The sequence below is a fragment of the Condylura cristata genome, unplaced genomic scaffold (genome assembly GCF_000260355.1).
Source record: "Condylura cristata isolate star-nosed mole 26May11 unplaced genomic scaffold, ConCri1.0 scaffold00008, whole genome shotgun sequence".
Lineage (NCBI taxonomy): Eukaryota > Metazoa > Chordata > Mammalia > Eulipotyphla > Talpidae > Condylura > Condylura cristata.
The window spans coordinates 3,564,109-3,585,768 of NW_004567109.1; the positions used below are offsets into that span (position 1 = coordinate 3,564,109).

At 56.4% G+C, this 21,660-nt stretch overlaps 1 protein-coding gene and 1 long non-coding RNA gene across 2 annotated transcripts in view; both read left to right on the top strand.

Moving 5' to 3' along the window:
• The first annotated feature begins 1,903 nt into the window (after window positions 1–1,903).
• LOC105853397 lies at window positions 1,904–5,692 on the top strand. The gene is made up of 4 exons (XR_001145245.1): window positions 1,904–1,946; window positions 3,761–3,877; window positions 4,369–4,468; window positions 5,236–5,692. It is a non-coding gene; the product is annotated as an uncharacterized LOC105853397 (long non-coding RNA).
• Window positions 5,693–9,513: 3,821 nt separating this feature from the next.
• Window positions 9,514–21,660, top strand: part of PTCHD2 (patched domain containing 2) — a 41,909-nt gene continuing 29,762 nt past the window's right edge. The window contains exon 1 of the mRNA XM_012722321.1: window positions 9,514–9,838. The gene's annotated coding sequence lies outside the window, so the exon portion shown is untranslated. The remainder of the gene's footprint in view (window positions 9,839–21,660) is intronic.

Sequence of the window (21,660 nt, forward strand, 5' to 3'; positions counted from 1 at the left end):
CCTTAAGGATGAGTAATAGTTCAGCTGGTGGAGAAGAAGAGAAAGAGCATCTTGGGCAGATGGAGTGACTTGAGTGAGGAAAGGCTGGGCTGGGCGCAGGAAGGAGCCGGTGTGTCTGAGCCAAGATAGGCTAGCTCTCGTGGGAGCCCAGTCTGCTGCGGCGGTGGGGGTGGGAGGGGGCCCTGGGAGAAAGGGCCTTGAGTGCCACCTTCAGTGCCAGGCTGTGTCCTGCAGGCAGCGGGAAGGGGGTGGGGGCAGGGAGCCCTTGGCGCTGAAGACCCTCCTGCAGGCAATGTGAAAATTGTAGGGGCTTCCTGGGTTCCCCCAGAGCCCTCCGCAGCCCCCCCTCCCGCCAGCACCAGGGAGAGCAAGGCCTAGATTCAGGGTTCTAGTGTCTGTAAAGTGAGCAGTTTAGGAGTGGGAAGACCCAGGGGCTCTGTGGAGGGCAGAGACTTTGAAATAAATGATGGAGTGGGAAAGGGTGAGCGTCCCGCTGAAACAGCAGGCAGGAGAAAGCAGGAGAGTCGGCAGGCGGACCCCTCTGGGTCATGGCACTGGAGGGGTTGACTGAGCCCCTCTGTACCTCATTTCCCCCTTACTTCAGGATCCTGTGGCTGCACAAGGAAGCCCTTAGACCTTAGTGGGAATCAGTCAGACTTGGGTTCAAATCCTGGCTCTGCCACTTGCTAGCTGTTTGACCTTGAACTAGTGACTTAAGCTCTCTCAGTTGCTATTGTCTGTGATCGTGGTGGGATGGAATAAGATAATTATAACCGACATTTACAAGTGCTTAGGTCTAGCCACTGATCTCTGTACTCCCACACACCTCCCACGCCTCAGCACAACCTCAGGAAGGGGCCTCTTTGAGAAGCAAGACAACCTAAGCGCAGAAGTTTAGGTGACACGCCCCAAGGCACATTGCTGGTCAGGGGCTTGACTACAGATCCTCTGGCTGAAGGTCTTGTATGCTGAACCCCCAACTCTGTATGAGGTGATAGCAATTCCCACAGGACACACAGGACACGTGCAAAATGACTGTTTTCTTGCTTTCTAAATGCTACCAGAAATAGTTGGAGGAAGAAAAGATTTCTGGGAAAGAAGTCCCAGGGAGGCCTCCGCAGGCTAGAGGGAGTATGTTTCTGTAAATTCTCTCACCCCAAAACGGGACAGACAAGGTTAGGACAAGTGTAATACACCAGTCACAGGCCCGGCAGTTGTACAATGATTAAACGACACTGGCCACACATCCTCGGGTCTGAGGGGACAGCCTCAGCGCTCACCCAGTTACAGTCCCACCTGCCGTGGTCTGGTCGTTGTGCTTTGGCGAACATGATGAGCATCAGCGGACCCTGTGTGTCCCACTGGGAGGGGGCGGTTAGGAGCCGATATGTCACAATCTAGGGTGGATAGAGTATTTTTCTCTTTTCTAAAGATTTATTTTTTGCATACAGAACTGGGGTACAGGCTAGAGGTACAGGGGTGGTGAAGAGGATTCACCAGAGACAGAGCAGAGAGCAGGACAGGCAGATCGACGAAGCACACTGCTGAGGGGAGCCACGGACGAGACTGGAGAGTCTGCTGCTCCTTGTGGGTCACTCCCTGGTGGGGGATCCAACTCGTGCTAAAGCGACTGCGGCCAGCTTCGTAGCTCTGCATTCCAACCCGTTGCGCCACTAAGGAGGGTCCACCTAAGAGTTTTAAAGGAAAATCAAAAAGAAATCACGCACTATGAAATCCCTTCTAGGCCAAAGGGGAGTGGGTCAGGCCACCTCTGGCCTCCCTCCCCCGTGTGATGTGCTACTGTCCCCAGCAGGCAATGTGGCCTTACAAACCCTGACCTCCCTAGGCATGTGCTCATGCATCAAGAGGAGGAGCCTGTTCTCCTAGGCTGCTGTGAGGATTAAGAGGATGTGCATGGAAAACGCTTGTGAAGGGCTTGCCACGCAGTAAGTGCTCAATAAATGTTTACTGTGCTTATTATTGAGGGAAGGAACAAGTGGCAAGGAGGGGAGGGAGCGCATCTGGGAGCACGGGGAGAAAGACAGGAAAGAAAACAAGCAAGAGCTGGGAGCTGGAGGAGGGAGGGGAGAGGGAGAGCAGTAGGAGGGGGCAGGGCCAGGAGGCAGAGGAGTGGGGGGAGGGGGGGGTCCTGCCGCCAGCCCAGCTCCCCAGGCACCGCCAACCAGGCTGGCAGGCCCAGGCTGTGCCCACGTGGTCCTTAAGACTGCTCGTGCATTCTTCCTGCATCCTGATACCACATCTGCCAGATGTGACCGTGGATGCCAGCAAGAACAGCTGTCTTCAGACGTGCCCAGCTGCAAAATGAGCACCCAGAGGTGCTGGGAAGGACACGGAGGCCTTGGGGGGTGGCCAAAGGCAGTGTCAGGAGGCAACCGCACCACTTCCGCCACTCAGGCGTCAGTTTCCCTGGTCAAGTGAGAGGTCAGGATGTGACCTGGCATTTGTGTCGGTGATGCAACGCTCTGGGCGTCCATAGCCAGCAGTCCTGGCTCCTGCATGCTGTCCTGGCAGGCACAGGGGCACTGCCCTCCTGAGTCCTGTGAACTGTCCTGGTTTTGCAGGACGGCTCTTCTAGTTTCCGTGGAGAATCTTGTCGGGTAAAACAATTCTGAACTTGGAACGTGAACTCTACCTTAGAATGTTTCTCTTGGCAGGGAGCTCAGAGAGAGACAGTGACTTCCCTAGGGATGAGCAGAGAGATGGCTTTAGTTGTGTTTTAGACCCAGGATGCGACTGAGTCTGAGAATGGCCACCCATGGGGATCTTGTCAGAGAGCAACAGAGTAGAACAGAAACGTGTATTGTCTTTGATGTCAGGCCAACCTTGGTTCGAATCCCCCATCACTGACATTAGCCAAGTCCTTTAACCTCTCTCTGCCTCTCAGTTTTTCCATCTGTGAAATGTGACTAATAATGTATAAAGAACTTGGCTTATAGAAACAAATTGCCTGTATTTAATTGCTCTGTAGTATTTACCTGCAGTGTGACCTAAAGCAACTTATTCTCCTAGCTTCAATTTCCTCTTGGATGGCTGTGGGATTAAATGCACATACAGACCAGGAGCAATAAATGATACCCATTAATTATTATTGGTGCTGATGTAGTTAGTAAATCGCTTGCTCCTTAGAAGGAATTTTAACGCCTTGGCCACCGGTGACCTGTCCTCCAACCCTCCATCTCAGCTCAGGGGTCCTGGCTCCAGAATTCTCTGGCACAGAACATTCTCTGCCCTGCCCACATTGGATGTGCAGGAATAGGACCTGGCACGGGGACGGCCCAAAGAGCTGCACAGATTCCGGACTGGGAAGATGCCAGAAAAGCTCTTTCTTGCTGTCATTGCAGAGGCCCAGATGGAGCCTGGCGGTCAGGGTTAAAACTAGCCTGGCTCCTGGCGCCAGTGGGCCAGCCAGACTGACTGGGCAGGGAGTGGCGCTGGCCAGCGTGTGCCAGGAAGCAGAGGCCAGAGGGACGAAGGGGCAGGGCAGGTAGAAGATGGGGCTGGGATTCTGTGCTGAGTCATGGGACAGCAGACACCAACAGGAGCTCCAGGAACCTGGTGAGGGACTGAGAGACAGCCTCAGTGATTCTACTCATCACAGCTGCAAGCAGGCATACCCCCCCACCGGGCGTAACTGAGTTATTCTTGAATCTCAGCATAACTCACACTGAACACCACCACACCTCCAAAGACCCATCTCAGTGGCCACATGCATGTCCTTATCTCTTTGCTGTCATCACAGGCTTGGCCCAGGTGGGTGGCAAGTGGATGCAGGCGGGCGTGGGCCACTGTCCATGGTCCTGAAACTCTCCACCAATGAGATCTCTATTGAACTTCTCCCAGGAGGTGTTGGTACAAGGTGATTATCTTTATTTCCTGTCTATGTGGCTTCTCTTTGTGATGCAGAGCCAACCTCTGCATGACTCTAGGCTCAACCATTTATGTAACTGGTTTTATATTCATTTGGCAGTTTCATCAGCTTTATTACTGCTGCCATTTACCACCTGGAAAAATTGGGGATTCCATACAGCCCACAGTCTTTTACCCAATGGAAGCACATTCCCTCTGGCCCTGCTCTCCTGGAATATCACAGTTAGAGGGACCCTAGAGTCCATCTAGTCTCATGTCCTCATTTGCCAGGTAGAAGGGCAGGTACTTGGGTTGGAAGGGCGCCAAGATCACAGTATAAGTTAGAGCACACCTGGGTCAGCATCCAGGTCCCTGGACCCTCATGCTCATTGCTCCTTGCTTTTACTCCCCCTGCCAAGGGAAAGGGGGTGCACAGGCCAAAAGGAATCTCCTTCCAGGGCTCTTCTCAAATAGAGAGCAATGGCTACCATTTATTTCCAGCTCACACTGAGCCAGCTCACTGTGTTGCTATGTGCTTCTGCAAAGAATATGGCTGAAGATTTTTCCATGGAGAGGTGTGGCCTCTGTCTCCAGGTCACAGGTAAGAAAACGAGTTCAGAGGCATGAAGGGATTTCTCAGAGGCAGAAGGGTAATATGTGACTGAGTTGGAATTTAACCCAAAACTTCGGGGGGGGGCTGTTTCTGACCTCTTCTTTTCACAGCCAGTCCTAATAATAAGGCCTGTTCAAAACACTCAGCCTGAAGTTTACGTTGTCTCCCGTACAATGGGACTTTGGCTAACGCCGCACTGTCCAGATTGTTGATGGGGTCCTGCTCTTCCCTGTCAGTGTTCTGACCCTGCTATGAGCATGCCCCTCGGGTCTAACCCCTCATTGACTTTCATTCTTGAAGGCCTCAGTAATATTTGGTCTTCTCCAGATGTTGGGGTCAGAGCAAAGGCCCATAGAAACATGGATGGGGGAGGAGGGGACCATCATGTTGAGGGAGAATTATGCAGCACCGTGAATATTGATGAAGCTGTAATTGGCTCCCTCTTTCAGAGCTCGTGTGTGTCTGCAGGCCCAGGCGCTCGGGCTAATTGTTGCAGGCAATTAATAACTTGGATTGTATTCACTCTGGCGCAGGCTGCCCACTTCCTTGGAGGAAGCAGGCCAGACTGGGAAAGGAGTGTTAGGCCCGGTGCTTGCAGAACGGTGGCAGCGTGGAGGGAGGGCTCCCATCTGCCCAGCCTCCCCCAGGCCCCGACTGCAGCGCCCCACCCCAGCTCAGCACCATTACCTTTCCCCACACTTCCCCCCCCTCTCTCTTCTTGAATTATTGACTCATCTGTTCTCTTCCCCCACAAGCTCACACTTATCTCCTGAACAGAGCTTCAGGGAGAGGAAAGATGGTATCTTGGGAGAAGCTGGAACTGAAACCTCGTCCAAACAAAGTGCCGCCACGAACTGGCTCCACGCGTGCTCTTCAGCTGGAAATTCATTCACCATGAACTTGGGCAAGTAGGCTGAGTTCTTTTGCAGCCGTTCTGTCACGTGAAGTGCAATCAGCTTTGCAAGTTATGGGCACAGGGGTTGAGCATTCTATCCTAGATATCTCTTTATATAACTAACTATGTATCACCATATAGATGACTAATTATTGACTTGTTACCTATAAATCTATGCTCCACCTCAGCTGAAAAGATAATTGCAGCCATATTATAAACAAATTTTGCAGTCGACAAAACTGAGTCACAGAGAAATGAACTGTCTTACCCAAGGTCATCTGTCAATAAAAGAAAAAATCAAACCGAGTTTCTTAAATGTAGAGTTCTTTCCAGCACGCCCCAGTTTACTTGCTTCTGAAATGCGATGGCTTCCTGGAAAAGGTGGGATTGGAGATTGGGACCCAAGACTTCGAAATTACTATCAGATTGAAAGGGAATTGTCTATAGATGCAATTGCTTTATTGGGGCAGTGGAGAAACTGTCTTAATCTTCTGTATTTCTAAACACTGACATTCCTAAACCTCTTCTTCCCTCTGATGTTCAGCCATGAGGTAGGGCTTGATTTGTACACATTTCCTTCCCTGGGAGCCAAGTGAATGATGTTATGTTCATCTTTAAATCATCTCTTGCTCAGAGGGAAGAAAAAGAAGGGAGAGGAGGAGGAGGAAGAGGAGGAAGAAAAAGAGGGAGAGGAGGAAGGGGAAGGAAAGACAGGAGGAGGAGGAAGATGAAGAGGAAGCCGGGAGGGAGAGGAGACAGAGGAGGAGGTGGGAAGTGTGAGGGGAGGAGGGGGTAGAGAAGAAGAGGAAGAAGAAGGGGTAGCCACCAATATTGACTGAGCACAGTGTGTGCAGTGCGCTGGGCTAAATGTTATTTTTGCTCCAAGATTTTCGCATTTAATAAACTCTTTATAACCACTACTATGGGATAGGTACTTGTACATCCCTGCTTTATAGATGAGATGACAAGAGCTTGACAAGATGAAGCGACTTTCCCAAGGTCACCCAGCTAGTAAAGGGTGGAACAGAAATCTAGCTTTGCTGGGAGTGGCACAGTCAGAGGCTGGGCTCAGGGGCCCTGCTTCAGACATGCTGGGAGAGAAATTAGAAAAAGAAATAAAAGGTTGGGCGCTAAGGACAAAGCAGCCCTTTATAGTTCAAGCCCCTTACAAGAGAAAGCTTTTCAATTAGTCTTGAAGACAGAGCATAGGGGAAGCAGGTTATCGGCACCAAGAGGCATTTAAATCAGACCCAGGAAGAACTTCCACGAGACCACACTGGAGTGGGGGGTCACGGGGAACTAAAACCTCATTCTTTGCAGCCATTTAGTTGGGCAGATCACTCGGAATCATCTTTAATTAACACCTGGAGGGAAAGGCAGCTTCAGGGAGGTGCCCTGAGATGGGGCATCCGGGCCCATGAACAGGTATGGTGCAGACAGGGGGGAAGGAAGTCTGAGGATGAGGCCCCAGGAGGAGGATTCTCATGACTTTCCACACCCGTGCCAGCTCCTGCTGCCACCACCGGCTCCCCTTTATGGCAGGCATATTTCAAAGGCCCGGTTCCATTTGCATTTTTAAAACCCCGCTGATGGCTTGGGAAAATTGCATCCTTCCAGTGTTCCTGGTGCCACAGCCCACCTCCTCCCCCACACCACTGCATGCTGTTTCCAGAAGATCCCCCACAAGGGCAGAGGAAGCCCAGACCCCCCCCCCCCCCAGAGATCCTCTAGAGGTCCAGGTCGGGTGGGAGAGGTGGCGCCAGCTCTGGCCAGTCGGGCAGATGAAGTAAGAGAGCCTGGCGAGCTGCAGGGTCACAAGCTGCACTGGTGCCCCGATGTCTTGAATCAAAAGAGCCAGGGGGCATTCGAGGGGGCCTCCTGCTTCTGTGGAGTCTCCTAGGTGCCCAAGGCTCTTTTTTTCCTGGGTCCATATTTTCAAGTCCGCTTCCCTCTCTTTACTTCGTTTGAACCTCTCACTGGTTAAAAATCGTGAGCATGGGCCCTCCCTGGTGGCGCAGCAGGTTAAAGCACAGCACTGAGAAGCTAAAGCCACTTCCGCATGAGTTCGATCCCTGCCTGCCCCGGAGGTGACCCACAGGGTGCAGCAGACCTCTCCTGACCTGCCCACTGCTCCCTCAGCAGTGGACTTCATCAGTCAGCCTGTTCTGCTCCCCACTCTATCTCTGGTGAATCCTCTCACTGCCCCTGCACTTCTGGCCTGTACCCCAGTTCTGTATGCATAGATAAATAAATCTTTAAAAAAAAATCGTGAGCATACTAGAGTTTGCCTATTGCTTTTATGTGCACGGTGGGCAGGAACCCTTAGAAGGGGCAGCATGGGTTTTTTACTAACAGTTTGGGGCCCCTGGGCACTCGTTGGTTTTGCCTGGTATTAGGCCCAACCCACTAAAGCCATTTCCCAGGGGAGTGGGGTGGTGTCTCCAGGTGTGGGGTGAGGGTGACACAGCACCAGGGGGCATCCAACTCCCTGTGGGTTTGTCAGGGGTGAGGAACCAGGCAGGAGCCTTGGGGAACACTGAGGAGGCTCCTGGAAGCCGCCTTCACATCGGCTGAAAAGAGAAAGTCATTCAATCAGAAAAGAAAACCCTTTTCTCCCAGCTGGACTTGGGAACACACTTTGTGTCTCCTCACAGCTCCCTTAAAAACAAATCTTTTCCTTGCTCTCCACCCTCCCACCCTCTCCCATGGCTCCGCGCTCCATCGCCCCGGGAGGTGCCAAGGAGTGTGTGCCAAGGGGTGTTCACAGGGTGGTATTGGCTCTGCTCCCTCCCACTCACAGGTCACCTTGGACTTGGAGAGATGTGTCGCATCTTGGGAGCTGAGTCCCGTCCGCCTCCCCCCACACTGAGGGGAGGGGCCGCCCCAGGACCTCCGCCCTCCTCTCTGGTCACTGAGAGCCGAGGCAGCTCCAGGGAAACCCCCAAGAGACTCAGCCAGTCTGGTAATAGCTGCCCTGACCATCCTGAGCAGGTGTGTGTGTGTGGGGGGGGGGTAAGCAGGCCTTGGTGCTGCCGAGATGAGCCCTCAGGGCATCCAGGGTCATCTGCCAGTGTGTGGGGCTGACACCCAGCCTGTGGGTACAGCCCGGGCTGTGCCACAGCTGGGAGGCACCGCAGAGGGGTCCGGCAGAGCTCCTTCCGGCACCTGAACTTAAAGTTCCCCCCAACTTAGTTTCCTTTTCCAACGAGCAGGGCTGGGAAACTGACCGGCGGACCACGCCAGAGGGGGACAGGTCTTGTTTTTTCCTTCTAGAACTCCAGAGTGTTCTCTCTCCTACTCACTGGGAACTTCCTGGAGGCCAGGATTATGGCCGCCCGTCTCTTTATCTTCCCTGTTCCTCTCCGCACACACTCAGAGGGCATCTGACGAACTCCCGGCTCATCCCTCACGCGCCTGTAGCTACCGTCTCCCTGCTTGACCGTGCAGCTGGCGCCGGCAGCCGGTCCACTCTTGAGGTGTCCACTTGGCTCTCCCTGGGTGGCCCCGATACACTCTGAGCCCTGACGGGCAGACAGACGTGGGACAACCGCTGGCTGTGGCTCCCCAGATCCTCCTCTCTCTGTTCCCCTCCTCCCACGGGTCAGGAGCTGGAGAGACGCCAGGTCCAGGGGCTGGCCTGGGACTCTGGTGCCAGAGAGGTGAATGGAGAGCGAGGAAGGGACAGTGCCAGGATCCTGGGCTTGGCAGTTCTCTCCGGAGGAGACCCAGGGATGCCCTCGAGTGTCCAGAAGGCTGGTGGCCTGCCAAGACAGGGGGGCCGGGGGGAGGCGCACATGTTGGGAGAGACCTGGGAACCTAGGAAACTCGGGGTGAGCCTGCCCCGCTCCCTCGCCCGCTCCACCCGCCCCCTAGCCCCCAACCCCGGGACTGGGGCCCTTTGCAGAGGTGAGGGCTGACCCCCAGGGGTCGCTGCGCCGCTCACCGCCCCCCCTCCCCGCGCCCGCCAGCTTTGGGAGTCCGGTTGTACCACCGCGCGGCTCCCGCAGGGGGAGTGGCGGCCACGGCGGCGCTGGCGGAGGGCTCCGGAGACAGCAGTGCGCGGCAGAACGCGGGCCCTCGCCGGCCGCAGCCGCAAGGCCCAGGAGCGGGGTGCCCCGGGGCACCAGTGACCAGGGGGCGGCGCTACTCCAAGATCCTCTCCCCGGACACCCCCACAGTCCGTGGTAGGAGCCAGGACCCAAACAAAGGCGGGCGGCGAATAAAAGGCGGCGGCGCCGAGTGCTCCCGGTTGCGCGCCGGGGATCCGGATCCGCACTAGACTGTTGGTGGTCTGTGCGCTTTGGGGCAGAGCGGGGAACCGCGGCTTCCAGCAGCCCGGAGGAGCTTCTCCGCGACTCCCCGGAGGGGACGAGTCTGCACCGCAGGGTGGCCGCAGCCCCGGCTCCTCCGGCCCGCCTCCCTCCTGTGCCCGCCGCTCTTCGAGCTAAGCTTGGCCCGCCGAGGTGAGTCCGACCGTCGCCGGGCGCCATCCGGGTCGGGGCTGGGGCGTGCACTGCTCGGACCTGAGGCTCGCCGCCCCTCTCCTCGGCCTGCGCGGGGCTGTGTGTGAAGTTCTTCGGGTCTCCATCCGGAAGCTCCATCCCGGGATGCGGGCCTTGGCGCACCCCCACTGCCTTCTCCCGGAGAGCCGGCCGGTGGTCTGCCAAGCCCAGAGCGTGACCCCGTGGCCGGGCCCCAGCTCCGCACCAACTCCCTGCGGCGCCCGGGCAGCTTCAGTCTGCACCGGCCAATTTCATGTCCACAAACGGGGAGGCTTCCGACCTCTGGGGAGGCTTCCGACCTCCGGCCCTCTGCGCGCCCCCGCGGGGGGGACGACGGGTTTTATAAAAGTTGAGCGTCAGTCTGAAGCCGTCCAGGATTGGGCTTTCCACCCAGTTAGAGCGGAGGGAGGGGACAGGAAAAGGTTAATAATTTCCCCTCATCCGCTGGCTACCTTAGCGCACTCACCTTCGCGCTCTCGGCGGGACATTTCCGGAGTCCTGGGGCCCAGTTAACCTACCTGCAGCTCCGGGCGCGCGGGCGCTCCAGGGTAGACCGGGTAGAAGGTGGAAATGGGGCGTGAGAGGATCCGGGGCCCGGCGGAGAACGCGAATGAGCATGGGGATGGGATGGGCAGTTGGGCAGTGACGGCGCTGAGGGTCAGGAAAAGATTCCTTGGCGCTAGCCGGGCCATGTCCCGCGAGCCACCCTTGCCGCTCAGAGAACTTTTCCCAACTCCCTGGGGAGGCCCACAAATGGGCTAGGAAGGCTCCGCCGAGGAGGCTTCATTCTCTCGGCCCCTCTTTTCCCCACTGTGGACGCCAGCTTCCCGCCATCCCTCCTGAGGCTGGGTTCAGGTCCGGGTCTGTCCACGCCCGCGTCAGCACCGCGGACAGCGCCCGGCCTTGGCGGTTCTACCCCTCCCCTCCCCCACCCCACCCCCTGCACGCACGCCCACGAATCCAGCGTACAGTACACTCACACAGATCACCCGCAAATAATCCTCATACAGATTCATAGTCCACTCACGCAACGATGCCCACAGTCCAACCGATCCTTACAGAGGGAACGTAGACCCGCACGTGGGGAATGAGGTGGTCCCTCCGAGCACCAGCTCTCCTGGCATCGGGTCACCGACTGAGGCCAGGACTCCAGAGCTCAGCAGGTCTCACAGGGGTGCCTAGTGATTCATTGAGTTGCTCAGGCTCCGTGCACACACACAGCCTCCAAACAAACACTGTTTAGCTCCTTTCTGGAACAGAGAACGGTAGAGCAACCATCCCCCACTCCCCAATGCAGACCTGAGTAGGAACCAGGGCATCTGCCAAACAGAAGCAGGAAGCTGGCTCAGAACATTGGGTCGGTTTTGTTCAGCTCAATCAGCCCATGCCTGCCACCCTTCTCGGACCTCCAGCCAGATTCTTCTACAACCGGGCCACTCTCGCCCTTCTCTGCATCGTCCTCCCCCAGCATTCTCTGCTGCACTGTCTCTTTGTTTGCCTTCTCTGTTCTCCCCCCCCCCCCCCCCCGTGTTTGTCTCCCCCTCCCCACATACACCTTTTGGTTTCCCAATTCCTCCTTCCCAGCTGCTTTCACATTCTCTCCAACTTTCCATCAGCCTGGCTTCACCCAATCAGTCTACTCCAGCTTGATGCAGGCACAGCTGACCCATCTGCCTGCAGCTTCCACAACCCCGCCCTTCTGCTGCCCTCAAGAGCTTCTGCCCCCTCCCTGGGAAAATCCCCAGCGCTCATGCCCAGAGCCCCACAGTCTTTCCAAGGGGAGAGGTCTTGGGTCTGGAGTTGCAGCAAGCCCCCTCCTCCTTGGCTTCCCAAAGGATCCGGACCTGGCCCTGTGCCACCTCTCCTGTGGTTGCCCATAAAGTCCAGAAACTAGGCTGAAAATGAAGCATCTCGGTGTTACATGGTGGAAGGAGACTGGGGTGGAAGTGGGGAGACTGCAGTCACAGCCCAAGTATGTCCTTGGGCCAATTCCTTCCATTCTCTGAGCCTCAGGCTTCCCATCTGTCCAAGGACTGGGCTGGTTGCCGTGGCAGTCTGGGTCCCTTTTGACCCTCGTAAGGTGGGACATTGATTCTCTTGTGAGTCTTAGCATGGGTGGGATTGAAGCTCATCGTCCTGACCTTAGAGGTGATGGCCCTGTCCCCCTCCTCTGGAGCACCCACCACTGGTAAATGCATCCTGCTCCTTGAGCGAGGGATGCACAGAGCATTTCCTTTCTAGAACCAGAGATATCAAGTAATTTCTTAAGGTCACACAGCTGAAGTGACTCTGCGTTGATTCTACTGTCGGTGCAGCCTTTGCACAAGCCCCTGGTTCTGCTGGTTCTGCTGCTCATTGAAGGAGAGAAGAAGAGGCTGAGTAGAGAGATAGGGCTTCAACCTGGATTTCCCGATGCCCAGAGCCTTGGAATTATGGTTAATGCTCTGCTTTCTGGTAGTGGAGGCGTGTTTTTCTTGTGTCTTTGCCTCTCCTCCCACTCATCAAGTCTCAAAGGCAGGTGGGACCAGAGGCAGGTGGGATCATCTGCATTAAGACCCTTTAGGCTGTTCTCAGGCTGGTTCCTGGTCCCACAGAGGAGGGACTGGCTGAGTGCAGCTTTAGAGGCCTTACCCAGTGGGGAAGGGTTGGGGAGTCAGCCCCAAGTGCTTAAGCCACCGCATTGGCTGCCCATGGAGCCAGGACCTGAGGCGGAGGGAAGGCAGGGCCCTCTGCGCCTCCCTGCCTCCCAGCCACGTCTCACGCCCATGAGCTAGTTCTGCAAAAATCGCCTTTTCTGATGAGCAAAGTGAGATGCTGAATGATGAGTTGTTTCCCTAAGGGCAAACAGCCAGCCCACTGTCAGCCCTATAAATAGGCACCCCAAATGGTGATGGTGGTGGCAGTCGTGGTTGATAATGGCATAATTGGTGTTGCTAATGATGTTTGCATTATTGCTCTTGGAAGTTCAGTGATTAATCGCTTTGATTCTCCTTCCCCGTTTGAAATGGTTTCCCAGTTGAATCTCTTCCACCTCTGCCAGCCCACCCCCCCCCAAACATGGGGAAACTGAGGTCTGGGACCATGCAGCAAAGGGGTTCAATTGTCCGTCATCCCAGCCAAAGAAGAGGGCTTGTCGTTTGTAACCCTCTTCCTCCTGCCCGCCTCCCTCACCCGAGCAAGTCTCCTGCCAGGGGAGTCGGAGCCGTGTCAAAGTCTGTCAAAACACCCTTCGAAGCTGGGTTCCAAACGCCAAAGCCCAGGGAAAATAAATAAAGAGAGCGGTGTCGGTCTGAAATGGAAACATGCACCAACTCACAAATATGCAGGCTTTCCCCACGTTGTGTTCCACAGGCAGATGGCGGCGTGGCTCATGCTCCAGCGGCCCCACAGGGGCCGCCGGGAGCAGGGTGCTGGGGGCACGGAGGTGCGGAGCCTCCCCGGCCAGTTCACCCTGAGGGGCCCCCGGGCACCCACCCGCGCCCTGCACCTCACCTTCTGGAAGGTGTACAGAGAGGACAGCGATTGATTTGCGTCTTCATAATGGTCAGAAATGGGCTCCCTGAAACGGGCTGATGGTCTGGGGGCAGCTGCCTTCTGGGGGGGGGCAGCAGCAGCACCTGAAAGCTGCCCTTTGCTTGGGACCTAGTATGCGCCACGTCCTGAACATTCACTCCCATCAGCCTTGCGGCCGTCTCATGGCACAGAGGTTGTCGTCCGTGCACAGAGGCAGACACCCAGGCTCAGAGAGTGAGGTGTAGGGGCTGGCAAGGCTGGTAGCAGGAAGAGGCCAGGTCGGAGCCTGTGTTAGACTCATCCTGAAGCTGGAGCCCCCATTTGGTCCAGTGCTCTGCACTGATCCTATTTATTTTATTCATTCAGTGCATATATTTTTTAAAGATTTATTTATTTATGCTTACAGAACTGGGGCACAGGCCAGAGGTGTGGTGGGTGAGAGGATTCACCAGAGACAGAGTGGGGAGCAGAACAGTGTATTGAAATACACTGCAGAGGGGAGCAGCAGGCGGGTCAGAGCGGTCTGCTGCGCCCTGTGGGTCACTCCCTGGCCGGGGATCAAACTCGTGTTGCGGTGGTTTTTGCTGAGCTTTATGATGAGGTGCTTTAACCTGTTGCGCCACCAGGGAGCGCCCCGTTCAGTATATATTTTTTTATCTTCCACTGCTGACCAGGCCAGGGGTGAAGGGGCGGTTGCTCTTTTGCCTGATTGCTGCCTGGCATAGCGCTGGCCCCGGGATGGGTGCCTGAGGCTACTGGGCTTGGCAACCTGGGCATCTTGGGCTCTGTCCCCAGCCGAGGGCGCACGTTGTCTGTCTGGGGGATGGACCCAGGTGGACACCCCAAGCAAGGCTTGGACTACGAAAGACAACCGAACTCTGTGAGAGGTCAGGGCTGTGACGCTCGCCTCCGCAGGTGGGGACGTTACTTCAGAGAGGGCAAGTGAGTCGGCCAGCATCACACAGCACGTTGGTAGTGAGCTTAACTCTCAGAATCCCAGGCTGGAGCTCTTGCCACAGGGTCAGGCTAGAGTGTGTGGGAGACTCCCAAGCAGCCCCCCTGGAAGAAGGTTGGGCCCATAAAGGCCACAGAACAAATAGTTCCTTTCCAAACCCACAGTGAAATGCAGCTGATGCTCCCTGCCCAGCTCCTTCTCCCGTCCCCCCTGACAAGCCTGACCTTGGCGACCCACCCCTGCCGCCCCCCCCAGTCATCTTAAGCACCAGCAACAGAAACAGACTGTCCGCGTGCAGACACCTTGCGGGCATTCCTGGCGCGGGGCCCCCAGCAGCCCTGGGGCTCGGTGCTCTGTTTCCACTTCACAGTAAAGAATTGACTGGAGAGGTTGACTCACTTGCCCAAGGTCACACAGCCTGGAAAGGGGCAGGGGTTCCTGCAGAGCACTCCAGAGCAGGTTACCTGGGGGTGGGGAAAGGCCTGATTAAAAGCACAGCCAGGGGACCCCCCCCACACCGCACCCCTCCTGCCCCCCCGGCCCCCCCGGCCCCCCCGGGCAGCAGACTGTTTATATGACACCTCTGGGCCTGTCACACTCCTGGCAGTGGCTCCCACAGATGTAGCATCTCTGCCAAAACCTTGAAGGAAGCAGCCCCGTGTAGGGTCCTGGGACCAGCCCAGGGAGGGTGTCACTAAAACTTAGGGTCTGGGCACATTTCCTCCTCAACTTGGGGGAGGAACCCAGGAGGCTGCAGAAGCCTGAGGCGCTTCAGTCTTGGCATCACTTCCTCCTTTTGATCCTCCTCTAAGGGTACCAGACTGGGAACCCGGGCAACTTGGAAACCTGGGCGGTGACAGCTCTTGCTGTATGCAGTGAGCTTGGCCCTCGAGGCTGAGGAGGTGGTGGGGGCAACGGGCAAGATGGACTTGGGTTTGGATGCAAGCAGACACCACCCTTGTCTCTTGTGGGCATTCCGAGGACCCAGGGAGTCACACAGGGAAGGTGGTGGCCGGAGACTTAAAGTTGTATTAGCCCTCGCCTTCTCCTCCAGCCTGAGTGGCCCCCTGTGCGCCAGACCCTGGACGCGCAGAAGCAAACTGCCTTGGCTGCTGTCCTTGTAGAGCCCCCTCCACTTCCAGGGCAGAGATGATGGAAAACAGGGATGGCTCCCCTAGGCCCCCACCGGAAGTAGAAGGCCCAGGTGTCCACTGGGACAAGGACATGACCCAAGCAAATGGTCATTCCAGGGCCAGGAGGTTTCCCTGGGGCGGTCTTGGTGAGAGAGGGTTGCAATGGGGAAAGCTCGTCCCCTCCCAGCCATCTGCCTGAGGCATCTGGCACCCACACTGGCTCCCGGACAAACGCGTCCTTTGCCAAACCTTGTTCATGGAGGAGGTGCAAGTGCCAGCTGGCAGCCACTCATCTCGAAGGAGAGGGGGGCCATCTCTGTGCCTCTGGGGAAGGCAGCCTAAGTGGGGCTCAGAGTTGGGGTGGTCCAGGCAGACTGGCCTTCCCGACGGTGTTGCCTGTGAGCATGGGCCCTTGGGAGTTCTGCAGGGGTGAGGATGACACGTAAAATGCCCAGCCCGGTGTGGGTGTTTCCTGCCTGCCAGGTGCTGGGCTTAAAGCTTTCTAAGTATGTTCTTGTTTCATCTTCACACCTGCCCTATGAGGAAATTACCATTATTACATTTTAAGGATGAGAAATGGGATGCACCAGAGACGAAGCAGCTTGCTAGTGAGCAGCACAGTCAAAGCCAGGTGGGCCAGCCGCGGGCCACACCTGGGCCACCACACGTGGTGGAGGCCCCCTGGCCGAAGCTGGGTCCTTCAGGACAAGTGTGATGAAAGCAAACTCGGCCCTGCAGTGATCTGGTGATCTGTACATGTGGCTTAAATGCATCCTGGCCGACAGGGTGATGGGCCTGGCCCTTTGCTTCTTGAGGCCAAAGTCCACACAGAGATCACTTTCCTGCTGTCCAGATGTGGGCAACAGCTGGCCAACTGGCAGGACAATGCCAGTTGTCCAGATGCTTCCCCTTTTCATTTCACGTAGACACAGCTGGGACTTGCGTCCATCTGGACATGACTGTAGGTGGGAAATTCCTGGTTGAAAACCGCTGACTGATTCTAAAACATCCTCTTATGACTTCGCAAAGGCAGAATGTTGGTTTCGGGTCCTCTCTGCAATGCAGGCCTGAGACACCTCAGGCTGAGCTTGAGAGGAATTGGACTTTGGAGAAGCATCAACAGCTGGAGGAGAAAGCTGGGAGGGGTCGGACGCGTTGGCTGGCCAAGAGCGGTGCAGGCTGGGAGCTGCCGCAAGTTCTCTGCAAGGTTCCTGACTTTCTGACCTGCCTCACTGAGGCTTTGAACAGATTATCCCACAGTAACAGCCAGGAATTGGTGATGAACAGGAACATGTCAGCCAAGAGGCATTCGTGGGCATTAACGAGCATGAGAATAGACTCAGGTGGGAAGGTTCATGGACCCTTCGGGAGAAAAGAAGTTCAAACATCCCAAAGCTCAGATGATTATGATTTAACATATGTATTTATACAGCCAGCGCCAACACATGCGTGAATTTAGGCTGTGAGTGGGCCCAGAGTGAACAGATGAATGGGTAACTGTGGAATTGGCGAAAGGGCTGATGGACATGGGCAGCCAAGGCCTTGATTGGGCAGGCCAGGCCCCAAGTCTTGACAGAGGGAGGGGCTGGCACTCAGCCTGCGACACCCTTCAGCTCAAGGTCGGAAGAGAGAGTTTAAGCCCAGAACCTCACCCTCCACTGCATATCCCGCCCAACCCTGTGATCATAGGGCTTCTGGCAAGAGTGGACCCCAAGAGGCTGCAGGCCAGCACCTCAAGAAGTCTGTAACCCTCTTCACCTCCCCACCGAACCCTTCTATCCCTGAACCTTGCTGTCTTCTCTCTTGTCGTAATCCTGCTTCCTGACTCTTTGGGGAGTGCAAATGACAGAATTAGGATGCAATGAAGCGTTGCCGAGGCCACTTCTCCCACTCGACGTAGGGCAAACTGGCCAGGGAAGACGGAAGACTTCCCTGCAGAAGCAAATACAGGGCGAGTGGAAGACTGGGGAGGTCATTCCCACTAGACGTAGGGTAACACTGAACCACTGAGCAGAGTGGGGTAGCTCCATTGGGTCTCTTGGGCTTTGGGCCTGGGAACAGCAGCTCTTAGTTCCAGGAGTCCTGACGCAACCCCCCTTCCCCCCCCCCCCCGCCCGGCATTTTATGGGAGAGGGAGGCACTTGGCAACCTGCTCTCCATCCCAACCTCTGGCTGCTCAGTTCCAACCCAAATTCAGTTCCTGGCCCTGTGAGCAGAAGGGAGCTGAGCATCCCTCCCGGACTGGCGCCCCTCTCCCCATGAACACGCCTGAGCTGTCACTCAGCCGCGTGACGGGACAGCGCGTGCCCAGAGCCTCTCTCCTCCCTTCCCGGAGCCTGCCACACAGCCAGGCCTGTGCCTAGGCTGGGCCGATGATTCGGGGACCGTCAAGGCGCACATGTGCACGCAGCCGCCCCTGGGTTGGGAGGGCTGACTGTAGAACTCCGAGAGCTTCCACACATGTTAGGGCTCAAGCAAAATCTAATATAGTGAGGAGAGCACAGAGCTTATCAGAAATCAGGATCAAATAAATCCCTTTACTTCTTTTAGCCTCAGTTTTCTTGTTTGCAAATTGGAAATAATTCTTACCACTAGAAAATGTGTATGAAAATGATCTCCAAGCTGCACAGATGCAATATCGCTCAATCCCCAGGATGAGAGGATCAAGGATGGGAGAGAAACGGCTCTGGCCGGGGGGGCCCGGGAGTCTGAGCGCCTCCATCACCTCCTGGCTGTGCTTCTGTCCCATGCTGCTGCCTCCGTGGCCCCCACAAGCCTAGGGAGCCCCGAGTCCAGAGGGGGAGCTCTACCCTGAGGTGTCTCCCTTTCTCTCTGGGCGATGAGGCTGCAGGAGAGCCTTGCCCAGCTCCAGCTGGTGACCCTGTTGGGGTGAGTCCTTGGTATTTTGCTCCCCTTCATCTCTCAACTTCCGGTTTACGCGAGAGCTCTTCCGTGGTGTGGGAGAGGGGAGTTTTGCATCGTCCCTGGACCCACGGATGTGGGTGTGCTGGGGTTGGGGGGGATAGCGGTCTTGTCTTCCAAGCTGTTCCCCGTGCCAGCCGCGGGCAGGTGGCTGTGGCGTGCCCCAGCCAAGCCGGTGGTGCCCAGCACGTCTGCAGTTGTTTCTGCTTCTGGGCGTGACGTCACCAGAGTGCCCACCATGCATGACCCCCAAGTTATACAATAACTTCTGGGGGCCCTCTCCTAGCACCTGACCCCCCTTCCTCTGCCTCCCTGTCTTGGGCAGCTGCTGAGAATCAGGGGTGCGGGTCTAGAGGGGGACAGTCCCCACCCACTGTCTGACGCATGTTGAGTGACTTGGGGGGTCACGCTGCAGGCTGGGGGCAGGACAGATTCCTACTCTCAGGTCAGGGGCCCTTGCTTCCCCACCCGCTCCCCTGCTCCACCACCTCCCTCACCCCTGAACTTGAGCTCACTGAGGAGCTGGCTGAACTGGAGATGTGAGGGGAATTGTTTTACATATTTGTTAATCTGGTCTCAGAGAGAAAAGGGCCTGGAGCTCATCAGCCAGGAAGGAATCCAATTTGGCTTTTACGGCCCTGGTTATTGGTCGTATTTTGTGGGGATCTTTTTATGTTTTATTAACCCAGCGGTCTGGGGGCTGAGGAGCGGGCTGGCTGGTGGACCCAGCCCGTCCTCTGTGCCGGGCAGCTGGGGAGTCTCCAGTCTCAGTGGAATCCCAGACAGAGAATCCCAGACAGCGGCCAGAACTTGCCCTTGGGGCTGGCAAAAGGGTGGGGGCGCCCCAGGATGGTTGGCCAAGGGAGGTTTTCCGGCACCTTCTGACCCTGGGGGCAGGCCCTCTGACCCCTCTGGTCTGTTTCATGGATTCTGTAGTGCTGCTGGCTTTATTAGGCTTTTATTGCCTTTCTCCTCAGCGATGCTGCGGCTGCTCGGTGCCAGGAGGCTGATGGGTCTGGGCCACTATGCCTGAGCTGTGCAGGCTGGGAGGGCGAGGCAAGAGCGGGGTCAGATGGGGTGGGATTGCTGTTGGCCGCTGAGTGCAGTGGCTGCAAGGCTGGTCTCTGCCGCCCGCCTGGAGCGCCTCAGGCCCGGGTCTCAGCCTCGCAAGCCGCCTGGTAGAGCTGAGACTACATCGGAAATGCCAGTGCTGGGCACAGAGCAGAGTGCATCTCCGTCCAAGCCGCTGGTACCGGCCCTGGCAGATAACAAGCCTTCTGTTTTCTTTTGCTGCCTGCCCCAGCAGGAAGAGCTGGTTGGCAGATCTGGGAGGCCTATTTGTATCCCCTTCTCTGGACACAACGTCCTGTTCCTGGCCCAAATGGCGGCATTTCTACCCCTCCCTCTTGCCCCGCCTCCCATGGAGAAGAGGCACTTAGCGGAGTGAGCCCAGGCTAGGGATCCTGGAGCCTGATCCAGGGGATCAGGCTGTGTGAATCCGACATAGGGATGAAGGTGGGGTGGGGGTAGGGGTGAGCTGAGGTTAGGTCACCTGTTGGAGGAAGCCACGGGGAACTGGGCAGGTGACTGAGGCTTTGGAGGCTTTCAAGGACTGGTTCTGGCCATGGGCAACAGAGAAACTCATCACTATCACACGAGCTATGTGACTCAGCAAGCAGGGTCCCACCTCCCACCCCCGGCCCACAAATGAGCACCCAGAGACGTACCACGGTGTCCACCTCATGGCAGAAGCACAGTGTGAACAAAGTTGCAAATGTATGCATGGCTCAGCACCTCCCCCGCCCCCCAAAAGTAGCCTATTGAGTTTAGTCCCTGATGTCCCTGAGTGTTGGGGGCCTAGCCCTCTCACACTAGAGAGAACGCAAACTGGGAAAGTGACAGCAGCTGTTGCGATGGGTGGTGTGATCTGTGACCCGGATGTTTCCCGGGTAATCTGTGACCGCCACTGAGCCTGTTCGCCTGATCTAGATGGAAGTGCCGGTGCCCACAGTCTCCTCGCCAGCTGTCAGCCTGGGGAGGCCAGAGTCCTACAGGCACTCCCTCTCAGCAGCCTGCCCTTCTCTGAGAAATAAAGGGCTGGATGGGCGCACCGTGGAGCCCCCTCCCCACCCTGGCCCACTCCCATCCCACTCCCGCCCCACCTGGGAGCCCAGAGACAGACCCAGATTTTCTTGGGTGGGCAAAGTGGTCACGCTCACCCCTCTGAATCTTGCCTGCCCCGGGCTGGCAAGTTCAGCTGGTGAGGATGGTGTTTCCTGGGGGTGGCAGGAAGTAGGTACAGGGGCTTTGGCAGCAAAGAGCCAGGTGTCTTTGGGGCCGGGGCAGGAAGGATGGGGTGATGGTGGAGTGAAGGCTTTCTTGCTGAGGAAGGGCTCAGATGTGTGCTGGAAGTTCCCGCTCCCCTTCCTCTGGATTTGGAAGGCACGTCCTGACTCGGAGGCCATGTTCATTCTAGACTCTGGGTAGGTCTTGGGCTGGAGACCCAGAACAGCCAATGATGTCAGTTCCTGTCCAAATGGCAGCAGGCTTAAGACAAGGAAGGGCTGAGCTTTCTTGTAGAGTCTGAAGCCAGGGGAAAAATACGAACACTCCAGCTCAAGCAGTCAGCAGAAAGAGTTCCCACTTACTCAGTCTTGTTATGCTCTTCAGATCTTCATCTGCCTAGATGAGAGCCACCCACTGGAAGGGAGAAAGATCTGCTTCCGCCAAAATCATGCTTGGCTAAATCTCTGGGGACCCCATGGCTCAGTCAAACTGTCACACAATGTTAAGCACCATGCCCCTGCTCCTGTTGAGGGGAGGCGGCTTCTGACACTAGTGGAGACGTCCCTTCTGCCATGCCTGGAGCTGTCACCAGAGGCAGAATTGTAGGACCTGAGTGAGTTCAGGTCTCATGAGGTTGAAACAGGCCTGCTAAGGGGAGTCAGTTTCTTCCTTGAGTACTGGTATCTCTGCTCTCAAGGAGGCCAGAGGCTGTCTGGAACGACAGAAAGTTTAGACTTCGGGATCAGGAGACCTGAGGTTCGACTGCTCCATCTGTCCCTCATTAGCTGTGTGACCACAGGGACTTGCTCAGGCTCTCTGTGTCTTCTGTAAAGTGAGGGTGACGCTGGCGCCTTGCAGGCTGTTGTGGAGGTGGTCTGGGTACTGGCACATGGCAGCATGGGTGATTATGTTAGCATTAGCTTTTTTTTTTCCCTGAGATTTATTTCTATTTAGGGGCCTCCCTGGTGGTGCAA